The 27,045-nt window shown below is 39.8% G+C and overlaps 1 long non-coding RNA gene across 1 annotated transcript in view; it reads right to left on the reverse strand.

Moving 5' to 3' along the window:
• Positions 1-890: 890 nt before the first annotated feature.
• The window catches only part of LOC143268946 (uncharacterized), a 53,416-nt gene continuing 27,261 nt past the window's right edge, over positions 891-27,045 (reverse strand). The window contains exons 2-4 of the long non-coding RNA XR_013045197.1: positions 11,941-12,072; positions 3,108-3,370; positions 891-1,042 (exon numbers count right to left, since the gene is read on the reverse strand). This is a non-coding gene — a long non-coding RNA (uncharacterized LOC143268946). The remainder of the gene's footprint in view (positions 1,043-3,107; positions 3,371-11,940; positions 12,073-27,045) is intronic.

Below are 27,045 nucleotides of genomic sequence, written 5' to 3' on the forward strand. Positions count from 1 at the left end.
AGACTTTGTATGATTTTTAAGCAAATAAGAATACCAATTCTGGCAAAAACAAAACAAAACAAAACAAAACAAAACAAACAAACAAAAAAAACCAAAAAACAAAAAAAAAACAAAAACAAAAACCCATGACCTAGCCAGCACTAACTACCCTCAGTGATAAAGAAGAGCATATTTGCGTGTACTCTGATTAATATCACGTGCACATCCAGCCCTCATCTGCAGGCTTTTAAACCACGTCAATAGTCTATCCAAGTCCATTTATTTATAGTGAGACCTGCAGATTTCACAGAGAAAGTCCCAGTGAGGTAGATCTCTCTGAACAAATGATATCATACCCAGTAAATTCAACTTGGGAAGCTTGGCATTAAAATTTATAGGGATTAGGGGAACTTTAATTCTCAATAGGAATTATATACCAGCAGATTTATAATTGGCTTATCCTTAACATGTTGACAATTTTAAGGTTCTCCTGATGTGTGAGTTATTTCTAAAGTAGGAAACAACCAGCACAGACTTGTTAAACACAAACACTCTCTTCTCTACTAAAGTGAAGGCTTCTGTACAAGTATCATGACCATAACAATAGCTGCAAATGTCATTAATTTTCATGTATATTTAATAGATCAGTTTACACTAATTTAAAGGGTTTAGAAAGGCCCTTTATAGCTTGGTACAACACAACTAATCATTCTACCTTATTCTTCCTAGCTTGTGCCAAAAAGAGATTTTATTTTAATGGGTGTGGAATGAAAAGATGAGGGAAGGGCCCTCCTGCAGTTCTTGGAATGTTTTTGTCATTAAGTTTCCATGAATGTCTGCATTGTACCATCATATTAATAGTCTGCTCTGAAGTATATGAGGAAATTTTATTTCATAATACACGTCACCAAAGACAAGCACATCCATGACATGTATAAACATATGAAAAATCAAATACAGGTGTACAGTTAACCCTGGGATCCTAAGATGGAGCAGGTTAAACTGGAAGAGGAAAGTTTTATGGGTCTCCGATGTTCCTGCTCTTTAAAGTTTAAATGAAGACCTGTAATTGACAAAAACACAGATAACATATGAGTTTGCAAATACAGTCAGACGATTTTTAACAAACACAAATGAAGTTAGATGAGGGAAAATGTATCCTATAAGATATCATGACATACTCTAAGGCTATAAAGATTAAGTGTGTGAGCATGTTCAGAGGCAAAAAAAAAATCAATTTAATTGGAAACTCAGAAGTGAATGGGAAAAATATAGTTTGAGAAAAATGAATAAGTCATATATGTAAATTATGGTCCCCAAGTAAGTGACTCATCAAAAGAGTAAAACCACTCATTCATAGTTGTCTCTAATTCTTTACTTTACATTCTAGTGGCATTAAAGAACGAGCTTCCTGAAAACATGTGCTTATTAGAAATGTTATCAGAAGCACTAATAAAGACAGTGAGTGATTGTGGCCAATATGGATTCTTATGTATGATCAATGACAGACACTGAAGGCTCAGAGCCTCTCAAATACCTTGTAAAAATGAAAGTTATGTAGTGTATCCTTCAAATTGTGACACTTTAGACAGCAAAATGAGTGTTATACTGAAATAATACACATAATTCTGGAACGTCCTGGGTAAATCAGTACACACAGTTATTCAACCACAGTTAATAATAATGCCAAGAACTTAGTGTTAATTTTATAGCCACTGGGAATCCTGCAATTTCCAAAGTTGTCCAGGACCCAGGCCTAGCTTAGAGTGGACCTGGATGGTTTGGGCTCAGAGAATATAGATATATTTATTTCACAATTGTATCTTTCCATGACAGAAAGACAAAGAGTGAAGAGGTCCCACTACCTTTTATAATAAATCCACTCTCTGTTATTAACCCATTCTTGAGGATATAGCCATCATAATTTAACTTTTTCTCCAAAGGTTTACCTCTAATCATTGTTGGACTCAAGATTACATTTCTAACTTATAAACTTGGAAGGCAACTTTCAAACTAAAGTGTAAACTTTAAAATGAGTGTGTATATATCTACCCATGTGTGCACTCACAAACGTGTGTATGCACTCACTTTAAAAGACGGAAACACTGAGTCTCAAAGCTTCTAGGAAATTTGCCTAGTAGCTCCTAGGGCAGTGGTTCTCAACCTCCTAATCCTGGGACCCTTTAAGATAGTTCCTCACACTGTGGTAACTCCCCAACCATAAAATTATTTTCATTGCTACTTCATAATTGTAATTTTGCTACTGTTATGAAACATAATGTAAATAAATATCTGTGTTTTCTGATGGTCTTAGGTGACCCCTGTGAAAGTCCATTCAACCCTCTAAAGGGATCATGACCCAATGATTGAGAATTACTACTCTAGAGATTAAAGGCTGGTAAGGGACCATTTCTAGGCTATTCTCTTTGACTTCCACATGATATTCTTTAGTACTTGCTCCCCCCACTCAGAGTTCCGAGTGACACAGATACAAGCTTTAGGGTACAATCGGTGGGTGCTCCTCCAGTGCGGACAAAGTGACTGATGATCTCAACAGAGGGGAGAAGGCAAACACCACTGCACCACACTTAAATAAACCGGCAGGATTCCTTTAATTTGATTTCTAAGACTTCATTTGAACCTAAATGAAGGTTTTATACACTGACGACAATCTTTTTCCTACTACAAACTGTAACATATTTTCTGAGTTTCAGAAACCATGTATTTTGGCTGAATACAGTGGCATAGACCTGTAATCTGAGAACTTGGAAGACCGAGACAGGATGGTTACAAGTGTGAGGCCACACTTGTCTACAGGACAAGACAATGTCTCAACAAAACAAAACAAAACAAAACAAAACAAAACAAAACAAAACAAAACAAAACACCACCCTCTTCCTTGCCATTTTGTTATTTGCTCCTGAGGTTTTCTGTCACCTTCGTATGAGTCCTACACTGAGAAAGTTTATATGGCATAGCATCAGATAGGCTGCTGATGTGATCATGATGGCTGCTTTAATTCTGCTTTCTGCTCATCTGGCTAAAGAATGTCCAGCTAGCTGCTGAGGTACAGCTGTGCACCATGTTATCGTATAACATGGCTGTGGCATACTGGATTACAAACCAACCTTGAGAATTACATGCGAAGGAGCACTTCACAGTTGGTACCAGATCACTTGTGTTGGGCTGGGGGTGTGCTTGAGTCAAGCAGCTGAATTTCTAGGCCTTCTTTTGGGTAGAGCCGCATCTCTGCTTTGGAAGTTCATCTGTTTTCTCCACTTTAGGCTATATCTCACAGGCGATTATCAAACAAATGCTATGGTTAAAAAAGCACCAAAAATGATATGCATGGCTCACATGGGCACTTTGTATAATTCCTCACCAGTAAATGCTGAAAATGAGAAAAAATGAAGTTGGGAAACACAGTTTTAAAGGTATGCAGACTTTGGTGTGGGCATCCACAAATTTAAGTGGTGGAGTTACCTACTGTGCTCAGAAATGGCAATAAGCAAGCTACCTTACAAACAAGGATAATGGGAACATAGACTTGCATAACTGTTCATTAGTGCAAACAATGCCCTGTGATGCTGTGGCTATACAGACCCACATTATTATCTATTCCCAGTGCAAGCGCAAATACAGAACTCAGGAACTAATGAGTTGAGGTGTCATCTGAATTTCCATGGGTTATATTTACAGCTTAGAACCGCAGCTTTACTGAATAGTGCCAAACATTCTTATTAATAATAGCATTAGTGACATATCACTGGATAATCTTCTTTGTTTTCATTTACTTTAATGAGGTAGTTTGGATGGTAACCTGCAGTGGAAACCTGGGACCAGGTGACAGCATGACTTGAGATACTTCTTGAACTGAAAAGTAGCTAAAAGCTAAGTGACTGCTTCATTGCCAGACAGTTATCCAGCACTATGCTTTACACTCAAAACAGGCCAAAGTAAAAATATTAAGAACCTAGGACTTTATTACCTTTTAAAACTTTCCTGCATGGATGAATGGATAACAAGGATTAATTTGCTGAATTTTTGTGGCCTGTTTCCACATGTCTGCATTTCCCAATGACGCTTTCTTTATGGAAAACAGTGTGCTAGGCACAACACATTTTTTTTCCATGAGACTTTCATATGTCTGATTCATTAAGTCGTTCAAAATATACACATTGAGTAGTGATGAAGATGGCTAATGGGCATGGATAGTCGCCAAGCCTTTCAGTGTCCCAGCTTACAAAAGGGGTTTCTAATGTTGAGAGCCTAATTATGTCACTTAAACCCATCAACCCTTTCTCTTGATTAATGCTATAAATCTTTCAGGCTTATTATTTCCTTAACATCTGATGATGAGTGAAGAGAATCCTTCTGATATGTTAGTTTCTCTTAAAGCCTTGTAACAAGAAAGTGGAGTCTCTTTAAGTCGTCCTAATCAATGAAAGACCAGAAGACGTTTCCTCGACAATCTTATGTGAAAGCTAACTTAACAATTAAGTGTCTTTGCAGGGCCAGATAAGAACTCACAACCAACCCTGGTTTTTGAAGCCCAGGGAACAAGTAGTAACAAACTATTTCCTTACAAGCAGTATGGTTTTCAAGTTGGCCCCAGCTGCACTGAATGATCTAGTCAGTGTTCCAAAGCATCAGCTTCCAGGTCAAAGAACAGACTCCCATTGACAATATCAGCCTAGGTCTGGTCAAAAGACAAATTATCCCAGTGGGATATGTTAATATGAAGAACTCTCCAGTGGGTACTGAATTGTTGAACACACAAACAGGAGCTCGAAGCAGGATCCAGGACCAAATCACCACCTTTATAAATGAGAGCCAAAGAGAATAGTGGAAGGATTTAACTGAGAAGCCTGGAGTAAGATTGCCAGTCTTCAGAGCACTCAGTTCTGAGGAAAGGACTAGCTGTACTGATGATGTTGGTGGCCCAGGGCTTGGAGCACCTGCCAGTGGGAGGTGACAGCTGTGTCCTGCTGGTGTACCTAGAGTCAGTGGAAGTACGTGGGTTAGTCCAGACTTCCCAAGGAGAGTGCTGCTAAGTGTTTTGGGATTGTGCCATAAGATGGGAGTGCACAAGTTTTGAAAGAAAAATGCCAGTTGCTATCAACTGGTGTTGCTGGAATTTGCTACCACTTTTCGCTTGAGGAAATACTTTTGAATAATGCTGAAAGTAACAGCCAGAAAAGCTGGAGTCAGAAGTAGCTTAGAAAACATATAATCTCGACCCTCTCAAACCATAGTCTCATGTTAGCACCCCTACTGGAAGAGTCTAATGCAATCAGTTGCAACAGAGAAATAAATGTTTTGCTGGATTTGACACCACAAAAACATAGAAGGATGTGTTTGGTGCTGAAATATAATGGCTTAATAATGGTCCCAACATCTATACATAATAAATATTGACCAACAGTGAGAGAAAAAACAAAACTTCTGATTCCATTCTTATGACTAGACTTACACCCTACTTTCTATTTCTCAACTAACCCCATTGTCAGCTCTTCTGGCTAAAAATATTTTAGGGTAAAAATTGAATCAAGACTTTTCTTTCTTTGATTCATCTTCAAGTCAGAACCAGTATGGAAATGACTACAGACGTCCTTTTAGAAGGGTATCTAGGTGGCTTTTACTTGAGGGAGTTGTTTGGCACTCTGAGAAAGGATATGTATATGTTTGGTATATTTTTATTTAAGAAAAAAATCGAGCTCCACTTGAGAAATGATTTACCAAACAGGACTTATTTGTGAGCACAGAGGTGGCAAAAAAACTGACCTCACCATGCCTTAGACTTGTGAAATACCTGGTCACATGGTACTTCCTTCTGTCTTTCCTGAGTGGGACATGCAACATTTCTTTTTTTCTCTTTTCTTTTTTGCCCAGGTATGGATAATCACATTTACTTCACTCATTCCCATTACCTGTACTTCATTTCTCATTGCTTTTAAAATCTATTTAATAATAAAATATAGTAACATAAAATAAAAAACTGACACATCAGAGTTGGACAAGGCAAACCAACAGAAGGAAAAAAGCCCAAGAAAAGTCATAAGAATCAGAGACCCACTAGTTCACCTACTCAGAAATCCTATAAAAACACTAAGCTGGAAGCCATAATATATATACAGAGGACCTGGTCCAGACCCATGCAGGCACTGTGCTTTCTGCTGAGTTAGTGGATGTTGTTCTCCTGGTGTCCTCCATCTCCTTTGGCTCTTACACTCTTTCTGCCTCCTCTTCCATGTGGTTCACTGAGCTCTGAGGGGAGGGATTTGATGGAAGCATCCTGTTTAGGGCTCAGTATTTCAAAGTCTCTCATTCACTGTGTAATGTCTGGCTGTAGGTGTCTGTATTTGTTCCCATCTACTGCAAATGGAAGCTTCCCTGTTGATGGCTGAGCAAGACACTGATTTATGAGTACAGCAGAATGTTATTAGGGGTCATCTTATTGCTTTGTTTTGTTTTGGATTTTTTTTGTTAGTGTTTTTTGTTTGTTGGTTTTTTAACAGTAGTATTTGATTTTACCCTAGATTCCTGAGCTATCCTAGTCTCTGGTTCTTGGTCACCCAAGAAGTGTTAGGCATGGGATACATCTCATGGAGTGGGACTTCAGTCAATTCAGATATTGACTGGTTACTCACACAAGCTTAGTGCTACCATTGCCCTAGCATATCTTGCAGGCAGAACACCATTGTAGATCAAAGTGTTTGTGGTTGGGTTAATGTTTGTGTTTCTCTTTTGCTAGTGTACAGAGTATCTCCCTGTACCCAAGATGCTAGAACTTAGGGATGAAGGTTCCATGGAGGCACCAGCTTAATTTCTCTATGTTCCATGAGTTGTGTGCACATTGTCTTCAGCAATGGGCCCTTGCTGTCACTTTGTGGAGAGCACCCTATAGTCTTGCTAACAGCCTGGGTTGTTTGGGGATTCCCACTGGACCCCTTTAGCCAACAATGCAATTAGATGTAACCCAATCTCAGTACTGGAAGCTTCATTTGGTGACAAGAGATGGCCAGTTGGGACTCTGTCTCCCCCATTGTTTTAAGCTCCTATATGGGCCTTATTATTTTTGGTTATGAGCAGATAATTTTAGAAATCAAAGTAATGAGAAATTTCACTTTTTTCTTTTAAATTGTGGCACTTAACCTTAGTCACACAGATTTTTCTTATGTATATAGAAAATTGCAGGTATCTTCAAATAGGGAAGTGAGAATACTAGTTGTGTTTTGTTACTAGTAGGAATTTCAGTTACTGGGATGAACATCTTGCTTCATGTAAAGAATGGCCAAGGAGCTGCCACCTTGTTTAAAGAATGAGCTCAGCAAATCCTTGGAGGCTGGCTTCTGTTAACACCTTCTCACAGCAGAAAGTAGGCATGGAATACAGAGTAGCATTGTTTTACAGTGTTTTACTCTGAGAAGTTAGTTGACTGTCTGGTGAGTGGAAAGATGAACAAGCCTTCCTGGAAATAACCATCTACCTGTGCACTCAGCAACGTGCACACTGGATGCTCTCTATTTGAAGGATGGGCAATGCTTCTGTGCTGCCCGGTCCTCAGAGGACCTCAGAAATGCCTTCTTGTGTCTCTTTCCAGACCTGAGTCTGGCTCACAACTTCATAAGAGAAAATGAAGACAGATATTGTCGGTGTTGCTTCAGCCTACTGACTAACTGAAACAGAACACTGGATGTTTCTTTGCATATGAGAAATAATGGGTATGGAAAACTTGAGAAATAATGTCAAAGACTTTAAGAGCAGCAGGTATGTTCTGACATGAAGATATGAACACTGTATTACTTACTTTGTGATTAAAGAGGTGTCAGGAATTGTTTATTTCAGATCCCAGACAACATCTTATTCCCCCCATTACAGTCAGTCCAAAATGAATCTGCTGGCATGGATGCTGGATATCCCCTGAAGTAAAAAAGGACAAAGCTGCAAGGTCAAGCATTGGAAAAGAGGTCTCCCATGTTTCTGTTGCTCCTTAATTAAGTATCCTAGAAAAATCACTAAACACTCTAAGTTTTCTGTTGCTGTTTAGGAATGTCCCAAAGTCACACACACACAAAAAAAAGCTTCAAAGAACCTCAGACGAAGCCCTCACTTAGCCAGAGGTCAGATGAGGGGGACTTTGCAAGACTCTCCATGGTGAAAAGAATGTTAGCCTTAACCAAGCTAGCCAGATCAACAACAGAAAACCCTGAAGATCAATGATGTTCAGAAATGGAGAGACCAGTAAGTAACCTTCCCACCAACGCTAACCACACCAAAAGCTAGTCAAGCCCTGGCTTCTCATAACTGGTTCTTGTTCAGACGAAAGACTGAGAAGAGCCATTCGCTGTGGCCAACGGTAACTAGACCTCTCCTTTGTAGAAAGCCATGGTCTTCGAAGAGCTTACTAAGGGTCTTCACCAAAGAACAAAAAAAACACGGCTAAGACGGGTTTCCTCTCAAGTTATGACTCAACTTTGATCACCACACTTCCACTTGGACCTATTAACATTTGGTGACCAGAATGTCATTCGTTTTAATCGGCTGCTACAGCAACAGCCTTGCTGCCTTTCAGTCATATAGAAACCCACAAGAATATCTCCTTTTGACTCTGCTCTCCACATCAAACCCACAGTCAAGTTAATGCTGCTGCCTATCTTCTCACAATCTACTAGAAAGTGGCCTGCTTTGCCTTGCTTACCCTACTAAATGAGAAGCAAGAAACAAAGAACATAATGTTACTTAAAAATGGAGGGTGCTGCTGTAAGCCTGCTCATAGAATGATAAAGCATTCTGCTTTCTTTCTCTCTTTCTCCCCTCTCTCTCCTTCCCTCCCTCCCTCTCTCTCTGTGTCTGTGTCCTTCTGTCTCTCTCTATCCTCCCCCTTCTCTCTGAGCCAGGATCCATGTCCATTGTGAGCACAGTGAAAAGATCCCCCTCGAGCAGAAGAGGCTATGTGGAGAGTAGAAGTCAACAGTGGAATTCTCATGACTGCTCACAGACTCTGGACCGTAGGTGTAGGGTGCAAGGGCTCACCAGTGAACAACTGAGAGTGACAAGGAAAGGAACGGAAGGGGGAGGAAGGAGAGAGGGAAGACTCTCATTTATCTTGCTTGGAGACCAGAAGACAACAGCAAATCCGGAGGATCTGCTCAGCAGCTTATCTCCCATGTGTGCAGGTGCACACTGAGGACTGCATGAAGCTAGCCCATGCCTTTAATCGCAGCTCTTGAGATTTCAAGGCCAGCCTGGGCTACTTAGTAAGAGGCTGTGTCAAAAAAAAAAAAAGATGCTTGCATTGCTTTGCAATTTTGTTATTGTTAGTGTTGCTGTTACATGATTCTGTGGATATAAAACCAATAGTCAAGATTCAAGGAGTTCTTCCCAAGTGCCAAGCACTAAGTCAAGCATATTAAATACTTTCTCCCTTTTGACCTTACAATTATATTTTCCATCAGATGTAAATATTATCTTCAATTAAAAATTAGGAGCTCAAGGTATAAGAAATAAAATTATGAGAAGTCAAACTAATAAGCAGCAATGCTGGGACACAACCCTGGGCTCAGTGTCCCCAAAGAACTTTTCATTATCCATTTCAGGTTATTTCCCTTAAAAACACTGAGCTATTTCTATAAACTTGGCTTTGAGAGTAAACTGAGAAGAGCTATTGTAAATTCTACTGCTGGCTCTCTCAAAGGGTGTATGTCTCAAAGTTCTTAAATCTATTTCCCTATCCTTCTGCTCCAGTAGCTACTTTTGCCTTGGAAAGTGTCCAGCCTACCCTCACAGCTTTCTTCTTATTCCCTTATCCCCACTCCCTGTCATCCAGACTGTCTGCATTTGACTCAGTGTTTAATGATGCAACCCAATTTCACCTCTCCCCAAAAGACTTCTTCTGCCTCTGAAGTCCTACAAAATGCAGTGTTTATATTATGTATATGGAATTTATGTTTTATTTTTACTGTTCATTGTATTTAATAATAATTCACCTTTGGGCTGAATTCTTTTGCCCCAATGTTTCATTGAATATGGCATATTTGAAAATAGGGTCAGGCGTTAAAACATTTTCGGATGGACACACACACTAAGCCCAGCATCTGATACATGGCAAGTGCTCAGAAAGTGGTCGCTGGGGCCTTTGATAGGAAACCCAGGCCAGGCTGTAGGTGAAACAGGCTGTGTTGTCAGGGTAAGAAGTTATCTAGTCTCTTTCTTACAGCTATATAGTTAGTACTGCCAGATATATTTAAAAGTATAGTCTATGAGTTCATTTATTGGGACAGAAGGAATCCTTTGGTCCTTCAAGTGCTGGCTTCCATGTTTCAACTTTTTCACACGGTTCAATAAAACTCCTAATTTTGAACTGGAAGTGTACTGAACATCAGACCCTGGAAGCAACCCAACTTTTACTTTACTGGTTTCACTCACACCTGTGGTTTCAATGGTGTCAAATTTCCTCCCAAGTGTTTCTGTGAAGTTTTATCTTTGCCCATTCTCCACCCTGTCAGTCAGTAGTTCCTGTCAATGGTGACAATCTCCTTGTCAAACAGAAGTCACCCGGGCTATCCATTTTCATCCCTTTTAGCTGGGATAATCCCTGAACCCTATAGACCATTTTCCTTCTAGGAATTGCTGACTCCTTCTACTTGGGGCTCCTTGGGGTTTAAATGAAGCTGCTTTGGGTGAGGATGTCTGTGGTCCAGAGCACCGTTTTAGGTTAAAAGGGTTGACATAACTTCATTTTCCGGAGCTTGTGTTATAAGAAGGGCTGTCACATTTCTAGTATTTTTTTTTTCTTTACTATACTTGACCCCAGAGAGTCTAGCATGTCCTAGAAAAAGGGCATCTCTTCAGGGAAACTTTTATATTATCTTTTGTTTTTGGTACGTGCTGTTTTTTTACCTTTTCCATTCCCATTTGGGGCCCATCTTCTGCTGATCTGAGCTAAGTGGAAAAAAGTTTACTCAACCTCAGAACTCAGTCATCTATTTCTTCATCTATTATTGTTAAATTTATTAATATAGATGTAGGAGAGACCACACGACAGTACATGTGACCATGTAACAAGGCCCTGTTCATCTAGCTTCTATTCGTGTTAGTTGGGGCAGAGCCAACAAGAAAACATTTGTGCCCATTTGACCTCTGCCTTCCTGCGACTTTTCCTTCATTTTCCCTCTACCAATTCTTTGTTGTCAACTTGCACCCTTTAGAATGGTTGAGTTTGGGTAGGACAGTTAGTTCTCCACTCTCTCCTGAAGTTGCCTGTGTCCTAGATGTATTATCTCACTGTCTCTGCAACACTTCCTCACACCTACTTGCCCCTGCCCACCCCCATTGATTAAGCATGTCCCCTGTCACCATTTCCTGCTCCTGTACTGAGAATGGAGTATGAATACAGAAAAGAGCAAGTGCTTGATAGAAATGACAGACACATGTCCACTTAAGTGTCTTAAAATAATCAAGATAGGTCCAAACCCAGGTTCTTTTTGCTGCAGTTAGATCTTCTCTCAGCTGAAGTTAATATAAGAGGAGTAAGTGACTGGGAACCTCAGGAGCCAATGTCTCTTCATCCACACCAGTCAATGTCTGGGCTTATTCATGATAACAATATAAAGCTAGTAATTCATCTTCAAGTTAACTATTAAAACAAATACATATTTTTTTTTTGTCTCCTGATTTCTGCTTCTTGAAATCAGTCAAGAGCAAGGCAGAAGTTCTATCTTCCTTTGTAAAGAGGAGAGGAATCCCTACTCAGGAATCAGAAGACACACAGTCTGTAGCATGTAAACAAGATGGAGTGATGCAAATTTGGGTCTTCTCAAGAGTCGGTTTCCTCTGTGGAGACTCCAGTTTGCTATGGTTAGCTCCTGAGGGCATTATGAGGATGAACTGAGTGAATAAACAAAATTCTCCATAAACTTGAAAGCTACATAAAGATTAGCTCTAATTCCATTACTTTACCTTTTTCTCTATTAATTCTTCTTGGTTTCATGCCTTTTCTTCAATCCACTTTTTATGTGTACTAATGAGTCTCTTTTTTTTTTGATTATTTAAAAATCTTTTTTTGTAGTTTGAACTTCATTTCTCAATAATCTGCAAAATAAAACAGAAAAAAAGTCAGCTCTTTCTCAGACTATATATATGTAAAATTCACATATTCTTGCTTGTTTACTTTTATGTTTTAAAAGAATTACACTCCAGGTTTTCTTCTGAGAATTATTTTAAAACATCCAGGGGGCATGAGAAAGGTGCTAAGGTCTCTTTCAACCTGACTCAGGAGTAAGGAACTTTTAACAGCAGGTCACATCACACCATATAGCATCCACACCCACCTCTCACTTGGAGATCTCGAGACGCATTACAAACCCTGCTGCCTCAACCTCTGCCTCAGCGTTACTCGTCTCATTTTTACAGCTAATCATTTTTTCCTTGAAGTGGTTTACAAAGGTCATGAATGAAATCTTACTACTGTGTTAAAAATGTGCAAATCTCACGGGAGAAGGGTGCTACTTTGACTACAGGAAAAGGAGGCCTTTCACGCGGAGAAGCAAGACTGGGCAAGGCAGAACACTGCAATTAAGCCAGGACGTTCGCCATGGGCATCTGGAAAGTAGCTTTCCCAGTGTTCCCTCTACCTCCACCTGTATGTCAGTTTAATAACCATTCTTAAACCAGCTAGACTAACACGGCATTGTCTCAAAGTTATCCCAATTATCTTCTACAAATATCTAATAAAATAATTAGATCTAATGAGCTTCATCTAGTGCTAACATAGATCATTTGTATAATCCAACTCAAACACTTAATCTGGTTAAAATCAATCCAAACAATATAACTAAATTATTAACATCCCTCGGAACCTTTCGTTTGACATCGTGGCCTTGTACAGACATAGATCTGTTTAGAAATGACCCAAACTAAAGCCACAAAGGAACTCTAGCAGTAATACTTTTTTAACAACGATGACTCATTGTTTGGCAGCTGAAGCTAAACTTTTTACAGGAATAGTGACACTGTAAACCAGACTTTTAGGGAACTCAGAAGATAAACCTTGGTAAAAACACAAGGTGGAGAAAGCGTGGTGAGTTGTGATATCATCTCTGGTAAGAGCTGACAGTTTGAAAATGCTGAGCAAAACCGTTTCTTGTCAATCGAACTGTCCCCTCAAATTTAGAAGTGGTAGGCTTTAACTGGGGATACAAAACTATTTGCATAGAGTCATGCAGTAAGTCAATGATCTAAGCTAAATTACAGAGTATCAATTCATTGATTCATTTTCTTATGACTAGACCACAGTGGATATTGATTATAGGAATTTGTTGTGTCATGAATAGGGAAAATGGGAAAATTTTAAAAAGAGATCAATAGGTGAAAACAATGTTTCCTTTTGGGAAAAAGGTAGATTTTTCACATCATCTTTGAAAAGAAAATATTATTAATCATTGCGGTTAAAGTCAGCTTTACCAATTTAGCCTTCAAAACTCAGTGCTAACAGGACTGAAGACCAGAGATCAGCAACAATAGCAGGCAAATAATCTAAAACCACTCAGCTCTACTCTGTTGAGAGACAGAACGGCATAAAAATAAATGACTAGAAGGAACATATAAAAAGATGAAAAAGGATACTTGTTAATAAACAATAGGATGAAAATGGAATTAATGGAATAATTTTAATGAGAAAATAAAATCAAACTCTCAGAGCATTCTGAATCTTTGAATCTGATTCAAGGTAGGTGCTGAAATGTAATATTTTAGAAAAAAAATGGGATACCTGTACAACTATTAGTCTCCAAATATTAAGATAACACCACAATAGAACATCTACTCTTTTGGGGGTGCTGTGTGACCCAGTGGTGACAATGGTGACTGAGTGTCAGAAGACCATAGGAAAGCTTTCTGGAGCCCTTGACCCCTAAAGATGGATCACAATGCAGAGCCTTCAGGTCTTGGAGCAAAGCTCTGCCATCATTGGTAGAAAACTACTTTCCTTTTGAGAAGCAACTTAGTCTGCTGGGCCCCACCAGAGACCACTAAGTAACAATTAAGCCTAAACTGCCTATTCTGAACTAGGTGCCTGATCCACCAAGGCATTAAGTTGGATATGCATAACAACGCTCCATTCGAATGGCAGTAGCTTACATGAGATCAGTCCTCAGAGGGCCCCAAAATGTAAGAGAGATGAAGAAGTGACCTAAGTGTCTACAATTACCCCGACTGACATGCTGCCTTTTTCTCAAGCAGCATGGACTTAGAGTCTCACTGGACAATCAGTGGATAGAAGAGAGCAGACTTGGGCCTGGTTTGTAGATGGCTCTGCATGATCTTCAGGTGTCACCTGAAAGTAGACAGTTGTAGCGCTCACTGCACACCCTTTCTAGGGCATTTGTGGATGGCAGTGATGAAAGTAAACGCTCCCAGAAGTGCATCTGATTGTCTACATTGCTTGGAAGGACATGTTACTACTCACCAATTCAGGGGCTATGAAAAAATAATTCACTAAATGACCATTGACTTAGAAGGAAAGGGTTGAAAAACTGGCAACATCATAATGTGGGTGAGAAGAACAGACCTATCTGAGTGAGCAAAAAATGTGAATGTATTTGTGTCTTATATGAATGTTCACCCAAGGATGACTTCAGCATGGGAAAATTTTATAAATAATCAACTGGAGAGGATGTCCTGTCCTTAGGATACCAAGTGGCTGCTTTTCCCAACTCCCTTGTCATCAGCTAATGAGTTCATAAACAGAGTAGCCAGGGAGATGAGGATGTAGACTATGCCTGGAATCAACAGTATGAACTTCCATTAACCAAGACTACTCTGGGTATGCCACTGTTGAGCGTTCAACCTGTCAGCAGCAGAGAAGAGCACTAATACTACAATATAGCACCATTCACTGTGATGAACAGCCTGATAAGCCAGCCACCCAGTGAAATGGTAATTGTATTGGACCACTTCCAACATCGAAAGGAAAGCATTTTGTCCCTACTGGAATATTATTTGGAATTGGTATGAATTTGCCTTTCCTTGTATGTAATCCTTCTGACCAAACAGTTGTCTGTGGATTTATAGGCACCTTATTCTGTATAGCATTGGTTTTGATCAAAGGACCAACTTCACAACGAAAGAAATGTATTAGTGTATTAGGAAGTTACTGGTCTTATTACCGTGTTTCCCACCATCTTAAAACAGCTGCTACTGATAGAATAATGGAATAAACTTTGGAAGACTTAGTCATCATACCAGCTAGGTCAGTGGCAATGTCTTACAAAACTGGCACAGTAGCCTTGAGAAGGTTTTATTTGCTCTGAATTAGTATCCAATATAAGGTGCTGTTTCTTGCACAATTAAGATCCAGAGATCCAAAGCTCAAGGGTAGAAATGACAGGGACATCTTACATTATCATTTCTAACAATCCATTTTTGAAGTGTTTGCATATGGCATTATATTCCATTGGCTTAGAAGTCTTCATTCTAAAGACAGGAGTGCTTCCACTAGAAGGAAAACAAGGATCTCATAGAACTGAAAACCTGGGTTCTCACTGGTACTTAACCAACAGTGAAGAAATAGATGTTGCTGGGCTGGCCAGGGCAACATTAGCTCTTCTTAGATCATAGAATCCAAGAAGGCTCTTAGGCTACAATTTATACTGTCAGTCTTTCTATTTCTTGGGAATTTAGGCCACACAGCTGCTACAGATCTTAAGAGTTTCATCTTTTACAATGGAATAAGCCAACTCTCTGTAGTAAATACAGATGGGTCAAAAAATAGGTAGGTAGGTAGGTAGATAGATAGGTAGGTAGGTAGGTAGATAGATAGATAGATAGATAGATAGATAGATAGATAGATAGACAGACAGACAGATGGAGAGAATGACATTCTTTAGATCTTTTTCTCTGGGTAAGTCAAAGGATGTATAACATAGATTACTGAATTAAATTTGCAAATATTTTATTGAGGTTTTCTTTATGTATCAATATTCATACAAGATATTAGTCTATAATTTTTTCCTGCGATGTCTTTGTCTGATTTTGATATCAGAGTGATTTTATACCACAAAATGGGTTGAGAAGTAGCCTCTCCTATATTTTACAGAGCTTTTGGGGAATTAGAATTAAGCATTAACAAATAAATTAGACTCTTTTTCTTACTTAGTCTATGCTAGAAAGGCATCTGACGCAGAATGATATTCTGTAAGATTTTTTCTTGTTTATTCCTTTGTTACTGGTTCTAGCTCTCTGTTATAAGTGAGTAACTTGTACCTGCCAGGAAACTCTTTTTTATATCATTAACTTGTGTGTCTATACCCCTTCATACTATTTCTGTATTATCCATGTTATTTCTTTCAGGTTGGTAGCAAAATATCCCCTCTCATTTATTTTTATTACTATTTTCATTCAAATTTAATTATAACATTCCTCCTTCCCTTTCCTCCTTCCAGCCCTCCCATGTACCCCTCCATGCTCTCCTTCAAATTGATGGCCTCTTTTTTCATCAATTGTTATTGCATGCATATAAAACCAACTTTAAGTTTTGTTGCTGTTTTTTCTATTTTCTTCCCAGACATATTTAAACTTGTAAATTAAAGTCTTGGTCTACTTAAAAATTAGTTGTAGTTCTTAGTGCCCGAGACTGTCCTATAGACTGCACCATCCAAGGTCTCCAGTACCCCCGTCCCCTGTTAGACTCAGAATCAAAAGTGAATGGGAGAGAATAAGGAACACATTCTTTAAATAACCTCAAATGCTTGAATTGGGCCTGAAGGATGGCCCAATGTGTAAGGTGCCTGCGGCCAAGTTTGGCAACCTGAATTTGATCCCCAATTCCCACATGGTAGGTGGAAGAAACTGAGTCTGCATGGACACACAAGACAAACACACAAATTGTTAAACACAAAGTACAACTTAGTAGATTTGTCTATATTAAATACCAAGGATAATATTGGTAAAGGAGCCATAGACTGAAGATCTTTGCAACATCTTAGCTGAAGGACATAGAAAACTCATGTCCTTTTTGTACTCAGACCAGAAAAATTAGCAAAAACTTGCATGTGATTTCTCTAAACCCCACAAGAATGTGGTAGCATACACCTGCAATCCCAGCACTCAGGAGACCGAGGCAGAAGGATGCTCAAGACCAGCCCTGGAGTACAAAGTGAGTTGGAGGCCAAGTTAGAATGCATAACATGACCTTGTCTCTACTAATACAAAAATAATGTACTTGTTTTAATCTGTGTCTAATTTGTGTTCTTTGCTATAGTAAAATACCACAGACTTGGTAATTTTATAAAGAACTAAGTATTATTCAGCTTGATATTCTAGAGGCTGGAGAATCTGTATCTGATGATGATTTTCTTACAGATAAGGAATTACTGTTGAGTTTTGATGTAGCAAATGGTATCACATGGCAAGAGACAGGACTAGGCTTGCTTCAGTAAGTGATCCACGCCTAGCTAACACGTTGACCTATTAATCTGTGATAGTCCATTCATGAGGGCAGAGGCCTCACAATCTAATCACCTCCTGAAAAACCAATAATGGAGATTAAGTTTTAACTTGAGATTTAGTGAGGTCATTCACGTCATAGTCACAAAAGCTAGAAAATCACTGTAAACCTACAGATTACTATGGAAATACAGGAGACTCAACAAGAACAGACAGGTGACTAAGTAAGTATATGGGCTTTTAAATGAGGCAGTAATAGGCTAAATGAAAGAAAACAGTTTGTACTTGTCAGCTTTGCAAACATTTTGAAATCATATAGCCTCAAGTGATTTTTATGATGGAGGGAAGTAAGAAACCTCAGACTTCTGGCAAGTATAGAAACTAGACGCATGTTCTGAAAAGTAACACAACAGTACTTTGTGAAATTAGGTAAGTATAGTTCATACGTGATAGTAATGCTAATTCTGTATTTATATTGTAAGGGGGCCTATGTGAGAATACATTGCTGAAGGGAGGGTTAAGGCAACATGCATGTCCATTATAAAGAATGAAGAATAACCACAGAGCATGCACACTACGGAACAGCATGAAACAGGGATAACAAATCCTACCAGATAATCATATACAGAGAGCAGGATCTCAAAAATCTCCTGATGACTTCTAACAAACATTTAAAACAACTGGGTATGCAAATTCAAAACACATTAAAGCACTCTTAAGCATTTGTATACACATTCAAAGTAAGCTAGAATGATTGCTGTAGAGGGAACAAATAAATAAATGCATCACAACTCATAAATGTCTGTATTGGTGATGACGGGTTTTGAACAGGTAAAATGACTAGCTTGGAAACTCAACCTAAAGCTCTCCGTTCCCACCTAAAAGAAAACAACCTGAAACCTACAGCGCAGAAGATAGGAGCTGTCCAGGCAAAAGGACGGACCTAGCGGCTAAAAGACGAAAGGAAGCATTTACAAGGTGTCTCACGTGCTAATTAGCTCTGATTACATTACAATGGTTTGGAAACTTGAGAACAAAACAAACAGAACACTCGGACACCTTTGGTTTTGCAGAGTGTGCACAGCTCTGCAGGATTTGGGGGCGAGCTTTCCGTTTTTACTGAGAAACACATGGAGCGGTTTGAAATGCTAAGCATGGCTTGCCACACTGCCCTACGCTATAATTAAGCCGTGGGTTTAGAGGTCTGTTTGCCCTGTTGAACGTGCTTTGTGGAACGGGGTATTTGTTTCCTGCTGCTGTTGGATCACTCTGAGAAGCAATTAGGAAAGGGAGAGTCTCCACGTACTTTCTTGTACACCACTCGAGCAATTGTGTACACAGCCAGTGAAAAGAATGGGGCTGCAGGACTGTTTGAGTTTAGTTAGTTATGAGTGTTGGCCAGAGCTGCTCGAGGAAACAGCAAGAAGAATTGAGATGTGTGATCTCTGAGATCCATAACCACAGTCGGCCAGCATGGATGCTCCAGCTCTTTTAGCCATAAGACGCACATGCTAAGTCCATGCTCCATTCCCTTTCTAGCTTCACAGCATCTACAACCACTGTCCATCCCTTCTACAGTGATTACTGAGTCAATTTTATTTGTTAATTGTTCAACACACAAGTGCCTCATAGACACATGCACACAGTGTACAAATTTGAACCTCAATTCTGTACAAAAGTTAGAACATTATTGGGGTTCAAGAAACATTAAGAGTTAGCTAACATATTGTCTTGGAGAGAAAACAGCCTATGGGGCTAGGGAGGTGGTCCTTCAGTGGAGTACTTGCTCACACAGTCACAAGGGAAGCAGAGGAACCTTGATTTCATCCACCTCCAAAATCTATGGTTAAAAACACAGAGGGCAGGTGTGCCAACTTGAGTGTGTAATCCCAGTGCACAGGGAGGTGGAGACAAGAGGCAAGTTCCAGGCCAGTCTAGGACCCTGTCTCAAAAAGGGGGCAAGTGGTGCCTTCACACACACAAGCACAAATGTGCACACATGCTCCCCCCACAGCTGTGGAAGTTCACTTTAAACAAATGTTTTTTAATAATACAAAACACCACAGAACAATGGACGGCAAGAGGAATGAAGTCTGAGAAAGGAATTTTTAAAAGCCTGACTGGCTTGTGACTCAGGGGTGAGTGGCAAGAGAAAGTATTGAGCCATCAGCACATCTCACGACTTAACATCTGATGATAAGAAACAGTGGGAAGTATAGCGTGCAGGTCTTAGGAACAGGATGCTGGTTTCTCCCTATGATCTGAAATGCTTCCCTGGTTCCATGCACGCCTCTGCTACACCACTTCTTTCCAGAGACTTGTCCGCACTTGTCTTGCCATGCACATTCCCCACCCGCTCCTGAAAACACAGCAAATTGTTCTTCCCATTCCCCCATGATATCACTAAGCCACGTTAACAGTGGGATCCACCGAGTCAAACTGTGGACTGGATTCCAAGTGCTCTCCTGAGCTGACTTTTTAGCAGTGTGTTTCTTAAGACTTCTTCTAACTGATTTTAAATATGTCTAATCAAAGATATTCCATTGAGTTCCATGGCTTGTATGCCAACTACCTATTGGATCTCTCCATTTTCATACTTACAATCACTTTAATAGATCATAACTGAACATTTTCAAGTCACATTGTCTGGCCCAATTGTCCTTCTTCCCATTCTCAGTAAATGGTTCTATCATCCTCTATGTACTTGGGCTGAACACTGGAATTGTTCTGGAATATTCTCTCTCAAATGTAACTATTTCAATATAATAGCTTATCTTATTGCTTTTAACCTTCAAAACAGGACCCACAGCTCTAGGCTAAACCATGGTCATCTCCTTCACATACTATCTCAGCAGCTTCCCTCTTGGTCTCCAGCTCCCACTCTGCCCTCCCTTGTTCTTCTACTCAAAGCCTCTTCATGTCTTCCATAATTACAAATCAATTATCTCCATATGTTTGGCATAACTTACAGGATCTAATGTGGTCCAGAGCATCTTCCCCCAACTCTACATTTACCTCTTCAGAAAGGGCAGACCCATAGCTCTACCCAGAAAACCTATTATGTATCAGGAATTGGAGCTGTTCTGCCACTAATACTTCCAAGTTATTCCCATTTAAGCCTGTTCCCTTGGGGGAAGCCTTCTCTGACTGCTCTCTGAGGCAACGTTCCCTTTCCGTAGTTCTTGCTCTATCCACACATGTTCTAAAAAAGAATAGACCACCAGATGGGTAACTGGTAACTGCTTGATTGATTGATTGATTTGTTATTCTCTGTTCTTGGTTTTATTTTCATGATACTGGGACATGAACTCAGGGTCTGTCTCATGTTACACTTTATTGTTGGGGTATATCCTCAGCTCTGCGTTTCTTTTTCTATTTATTTATTTATTTATTTATTTATTTATTTATTTATTTATTTATTTATTTATTTACTTACTTACTTACTTACTTACTTATTTGTTCTTTTGAGATGGAGCCTCACTATGTTGTCCATGCTGCTACCTTTGAACTTGATCTGTGTCCTAGGCAGGCCTTTAGACTCGCTGTTCTTTTACCTCAGCTTCGCGAGTAGCTGGAATTACAGAGCTACGTCACCCAGCCTGGAAATGGCTTGTTTTCCACTTATCTACTGGCCACATTAGACTATAAACCCCACAAGAATCAGGACTTTGTAATATTTGGTTCACTTTGAGCCTCTGCATGCCTGTAGTAAAGATTCAGTACATATTTGAACAAATGATTGACCAGAGAAGCAGTGAAGCTCCATATCCAAAAATCTCCTCAGAGAACATAAAATGTGGAACTTAGTAGTGATCAAACTTTCAGTTTACCTGAAAAATAGAAGACTTTTTACAAAAACTAGCTAAAATTTCTGTCACTCATGATTGTATGCTGTGTGTGTGTGTGTGTGTGTGTGTGTGTGTGTGTGTGTACATATGTGCCCATGTCTGTGGTGGGTATGTGTGCATGTGTGGTGGGTATGTGTGCATGGGGTGTGTGTGCATGTACATCTCAATCGTATCGCACAGCCACCGGTTATAAATACCCTGAATTTTTGAACCACTGCCACTGGCTTACCTCACATGATTTGTAAGTAACTTGATATGATATACGTGGTTCTCCAATTCCACACAACATGAACTAAAGAAGTTTAGTTTTTGAGTTTAAATCTTCTTCTGTAAGACCTTCTTTCTGGGTCACTGCTCCGAGAATAATAAGTAGACACACTTGAGCAATAAAGGTGTGAGGGTTTTAAATTATATCCTCTGTTAACTTTATGATGCTATAAATATTTCCTTTTTATCTCTAATGAAGATGTCTATACACGGATTACATGTATAGACTACTTTCTTATTATTTGCTTTTCTCATTCTTCCAGAGGCAGTGTTCTGTCCTTAAATAATCTCTAAAGATAAAGACATGACAAATCTATCTAAACCCAAATCTGATCTCCCTGCCATCTGCAGTTAGACTTTGTAAAGCAGTCATGCCAGACTCTGGTAGAGCGACTCTGAATTCTAATGATACTTGTAGGATGCTGAGAACGTTGGCAGAGCTGGGTTTTCTCTGCTCCCGCTCTCTGCCCCTTAACTTCTTCCTGCCTGACTCTGAGTGAGTTCCCCTTGCTCCTTCCTCATCTGTCCCGTCAGATAACACGTTTCCCTTTTCATTCCAGACAAGGACCAGGAAAAGACCTTTTCTCCTTAGGTGTTAACAACAGGTTTGTAGTCCACAAAGGAAACATGTATTAAGAAACTAGGAATAAAACACGATACATTTAGAAAATGGGTTTCTTTATTCAATGATTCTCATCAATTTCCAGAAATAAAATTGACTTGTTTATCAGTGTCCAGAACAACTTTTCTGAGACTATTATTAGCCTGGCTCTTTGTCCACCAGCCCCCATTAAGCTTTGTTTCCTGGAGTGTTTTACTTCAAATCAGTGCCAAATAGCCTATCTCAGGAGAACTCCAGGCTCAGTATAAGAGTATACAAATACAAAATGTAGTAAGGCCTTCTGCTGTAGTATGTGTCTTCTAGGAAGCCTGGGGTAAATAAAGGAAGGGGTGCAAGTGAGATGACCAATCAGAGCCAGGTCTCAGAAAGACACATTGTAAATATAAATGCTATTCCCCTTACCATAAAGGGATAATTACTGGGGTTCTTGCCATAATACAGAGGTTATGGCTAGTAATCCTATATTGCATATTTCAAAAAACCTAGAAAAGAGGCCTTGAAATGTTCTTAATCAAAAAATATTTGAAGTAGACTATGCTAACTGCCATGATTTAATAATTATAAAATATATCCATGCATCAAAACATCACATTTGTATCCCACAAAAAGTGTACAGGTGCTATTTGTCAATTAAAATAAAGTAAAACTGAAAAAGTGATAAAAAATCATTCTCTAATCACCTCTATAAGAAAGATCTCAAAGCAGAACTTTTAAAAAAAGTATACAGTAGAGTTAGAAAGGCAATGCAAGGTAAAACTTGGTGTGGGCAGATCAGGAAAGAAACCAGAAAATTATAGAAACTAAAGTAATATTGGAAGGAGAAAACATGAACCCATGGAAACCATAGTAAGATAAACATAGACATCAGAAAAGTTGCCAAAATAAAATGAAAACAGATTTGAACTGGAGAAGAGAAAAATAAATAGAGCACCTCACATTCTCAAAATTAGGATCTTAAACAAGAAAAACAGCCAGACAGAACAAAAACCTAAAAATATAAGTAAAGAAACTGTCTGCAGTAAATGCTTGCATCGGGAATCCCTGACCCAGCGTGACCTCGACATGGTGCGTCACGATGAAATTACTAAACTCCACATAAAGAAGTCTTGCAGGGACAGATAGAAAGAGCTCAGAAACAAGGGGCTGAGGACAGTGTTTTGCTCCAATGGTAACAGATAAATAGCCCATACGATGCTCAAGGAAAGAAACTATGATCCCATGACCCCTTGGCCAGCAAGAATAAAGAGTGCAGACCGTTTCAGCAGGAAAGAGCTTAAGGAGCATTTACTTCATGAGCCTTTTCTGAGAGGACTACTGGAGGAAGAGCCGCTAAGAAGGGAATGACTGGAATAACTGCATTAAAGCAGGGAGGAAGCATTTGGTGTCCTGGATGTAATGAAATAGAATACCCTCACAGTGAAGCCCATTACAGCCGAGGTCAGCACCTCCGTGCTGAACACAGAGAAGTTGAGCTGATGCCTGACTGGAGCCTTCACCCGATGGACTGATGTCCGTGGTACGGAAGGTACTCTGCACGCTATCCAAGGAGAAGGGTGAACACTAAGCCAGCCACAAACCCTTTGACCTATGATAGTGATACGTCTGCAAGATATGCTTGTGCATCGATGGCATAAAGGTTGGAGAAAAACCAACCAAGAAATGATTTAAGGCACAAGCCATGAGTTTGATCCCATACCCAGCACTGCGTGGATGGCCAAGAACCTGAGACTAGATAGGACAGGATTCTAGGGAAAAACCAAACACTACTGTTCTGCTAAAGAGATGTGGCAATAAAATGACTCCTAAGGACTTCTTGCTGTACTCACAGATCAGTGCCTCGCTCAGTCATCAACAGAAAAGTTTCTTCTTAGAGATGATGGAGACAAATACAGAGACTCAAAGCCAGATAATGTGCAGAGAGTGAGAGAACTTAGAACACTCATCCCTAAACAGGATGTCTCTACAAAATCCCCTCCCTCAGGACTCAGGGAACCCTACAAAAGCACAGGCAGAAAGAGGGTAAGAGCCAAAGCGGATGGAAGACACCAAGGGACAAAAGGCCCTCTAAACACAACAGGACAAACACACACACGAATTCACAGAACTGTAACTGCACGCACACAGCCTGCACCTCTCTGTACCAGATGGGGTCCCAGAGCAGAAAGGAGACGTGGACTCAAGCCTCCATCCCTAAGCCAGAAGCTAGCTCTGACTGATAACCATATACAAACAAGAAACAGTTTTCTCCAAGGCAGTCTCACTGGGAAAAGAAACCACTGTAGGTCTCATGCCCAGAACTTTAGAACAACATGAAATCAACCTCAGAGCATCTTTGAAGACGCTTTGTCTCATAATGTTGTGTCAGGGGATCTTTTTTTTAACCTTACAGGTCCTTTTCATACATAACTTCCCGTTATGTGTTTGTGTGGGATTCTTGTGTGGGTAAACATGTGTCTCTTCATCTAGATGTGCTTCCCATGATGTTTCTTCGGCTCCTTTTCTTCTGTCTGTTTGTTTTGCCCTGTTCCAAGTGGTTTGCTTTTGTTTTATCTTATTTTATTATTATTCCTTAGAAGCCTGTTTTTGTTTTGTGTTTTGTTTTGTTTTTCTAATGAGAGACAGAGAGGGTGTGGACCAGGATGACAGGGGAGGCAGAGAGGAACTGGGGGGCGGTGGGGGAGAGGAAATTGTAATCAGAATATATTGCATTAAAAAAAACTTTGAATAACAGAAAAAAATAGAATACTGTTTTTGGTTAAGCAGAAATGATACAACTGTAAAACAAATATGGGAGGAAATGAAAGGAAAATGGCATAAAGGTAGTAATAAAAACGGGTAAATACAAACCTCACTGGGAAAAGTACATACATAAACCAAAAGATAAACTACACAGTAGAATTTTAGTTATAAAAAGTACAGAATGTTCCAGAACTAAGATCAATGGTAACTCTAAATGGCCTTAATATAATACAATAGTGGAGATTAAGCTGCTGCCTCTCAAATCCCCAAACACAGAGGTTTAAGTAAAATTAATATTTTTCTCTTTCTTACAAAGTTGTCCAGAAATAAAGACAGAGGGTTGCAAGAAACTCCTACCCCTTAAATCTAGCCAGGGACTCTGGTTCTCTCTATCCTATGAGCTGATAGTCCTCATCGTGGCTATCTTCTGGTCACAACAGAGGTGCTACTGATCTAAAAGAATCCACTGATAATAAGTTGAAATCAAAAAAGGAAATATTGACTTGTAGAGTAGAAAATTATGGCTAGAATTTCTATGGAAGCAGGGTAAGAGGCTGGAGAGGTGGAGTGGCCAAGGTCTAACCGGTCTCCACCATTGCTTTTACTGTGCTGCAGCGAAACGCTGCTCTAAACGTCTGGAAGGGCTCTCTCTAAACTCTAGGCTGGAGAGAGGCCACCCAAAGGACCAGAGGAAACATTTGTTGGTGCTCGCATAAGACAAATAATCACTTCTGTTCCCATTACCCAGACTGGAAAACCTTATCACACCAGTTGTACCAAGTAGAGTACACACAAGGCCACTGCCTTGTAGCTGGAGAGTTTTCTGGGTCCCGCCAAGCCCTGGCAGTCTGACAGCCCATTTATAAAATAAACACACAGACGCTTATATTATTTAAACTGTTTGGCATAATGGCTCAGGCTTCTAGCTATCTAGTTCTTACATCTTAAATTAATCCATTTCTATAAATCTATACCTTGCCACGTGGCTCGTGGCTTACCAGCATCTTCACATGCTGCTTATCATGGTAGCAGCTGGCAGTGTCTCTCTCCACCTTCCTGTGCTCTCAATTCTCCTCCCCAACCTATACTCCCCACCTATACTGTTAGTCCCACCTATACTTTCTGCCTGGCTACTGGCCAATCAGTATTTTATTTATTGACCAATCAGAGCAACACATTTGACATACAGACATCCCACAGCACTGCCTCATATTGGAGAAGAGAATAACCATGAAATAATGCCATCCTGGTCCTGCACAACCAAGTTTGAAAACAAGATCCCCAAACCTCAAACTGCTTGAAAGCAGCTGTGTACCACATCCCCCCACCACCACCACCAAAAGGCCAAGAATATTCACAAGCCTATAAAAACATCCATCATAGTTTAAATCCTCATATGTAAAAAGTACCAGGACAGAGAAGCAGGGAAATGTGGCTCAAAATGAAGAAAAAAATTTATCAACTGAAATTGATTCAGAAATGATCAAACATCATGAGCAAGGCAACTTCTAGATCAATGGTTCTCGATTTGTGGGTCACAACCCCTTTGGGGATCAACCACCCCAGTCACCGGGGTTGCCTAAGACTGTCAGAAAACACAGATATTTATACTACAATTCATAACAGTAGTGAAATCACAGTTATGAAGTAGCAACAAAGATAATTTTATGGTTGGGGGTCAACCACAACATGAAGAACTGTATGAAAGGGTCCCAGCATTAGGAAAGCTGAGAATCACTGTAACATAAGGAAAAATTTATTTGGCATACAGTTCCAGGGTCTGCATTGACAGGGTGCAGGCAGCAGGCAGGCAGGGCAGCCAGGCTACAACACTGAGACCTCACATCCTGAACTGCAAGTGCAAAACAGAGAGGGCACACAGGAAGTACAGAGTCTTTGAACTCTCAAAACCTGCCTCCAATCACTTCCTCCAAGGCCACATCTCCTAAACCTCCCACGACAGTGCCACCAACTGCGGACCAAGTGTTCAAGCCCATGAGCCTATGAGGGACATTCTCATTCAAACCACCACAGTACAGCAGGGAAATAAATGGCATGTGACAAAAATAAAATTGATCATGAGTCTAAAAATATTGATGAGGAGAATCAGATAAAAAAACAATGACACTTACCAGAACACACTAT

The sequence above is a fragment of the Peromyscus maniculatus genome, chromosome 16 (assembly GCF_049852395.1).
Source record: "Peromyscus maniculatus bairdii isolate BWxNUB_F1_BW_parent chromosome 16, HU_Pman_BW_mat_3.1, whole genome shotgun sequence".
NCBI classification, from domain to species: Eukaryota; Metazoa; Chordata; class Mammalia; order Rodentia; family Cricetidae; genus Peromyscus; species Peromyscus maniculatus.